The following is an 812-nucleotide window of genomic DNA, read 5'->3' as shown; positions in this document are numbered from 1 at the left end:
GCCGCTCTCCCGCCCGCCCTCTGCACCCTGCAGTCCGTTCTCCCTACGCCTAACCAGAGCAGTCCCCTCTGCAAAACGGTGTTAACACAGGATCAGTAGCTAAAACAACTTTAGATTGAAGTAGCTGTAAGGGGGCCTGTGCGACTGAACGGATAAGTGGTGACCTTAGGACTGTGGAGGTGTGCTTGGTTCACAGCTGGGTTCCTGACCGGTTAGTGTAAAGTGAATCCCTTTGCTAATCCCTGTTGAAGCCTTTGCGTTTCTAACAGTGAGTTAACGATAATTTTTGTCTTCTTATAATGTATATTAATAATCATACACTGGGGTACATTTACTATGTGTCATTTTATTAGTCTGATTGGTCTTTTTAGTCCCCATTACTGCATTTGAATAATGAGGGAAAATGGGTTCCCTGTTGTTTACACATCACGATCCACGTGACTTCATGACTTTGAAGTGGGCTGTACCGGCTGATTTCTTGCTATCTAATTTTTAGTGATAAATAGAGCCTGGTTTGCCCAAAATTTTCTTGATCATATGTTTAGTGTAGTCAAACAGCATTCTGACATAAGTTTTCTCTTTAGAGCTCTCTTAGGAAATTAAAATCGTCCTGTGTTCACACTGGGAAGAAGTTCTGCTCCATGCATATTCTTCCAGTGTTAGAAGAAAGGTCGTATGACTTTTTTGCAAGTATGTAATTGCTATTAAGCCTAGGCACAATACCTGCCTGCCTTGAAACTTGACACACCCAACAGCCACTTCTAGGGGAAGAATGTGGCTGTGCAAAGCAGAGGCAAAGACAAAAATAGTTC

This window comes from Pygoscelis adeliae, unplaced genomic scaffold (genome assembly GCF_000699105.1).
Source record: "Pygoscelis adeliae isolate BGI_AS28 unplaced genomic scaffold, ASM69910v1 Scaffold34, whole genome shotgun sequence".
In the NCBI taxonomy this organism is placed as follows: Eukaryota; Metazoa; Chordata; class Aves; order Sphenisciformes; family Spheniscidae; genus Pygoscelis; species Pygoscelis adeliae.
The sequence above is the reverse complement of the archived record's forward strand: the minus strand, read 5'-3'. Positions refer to the sequence as shown.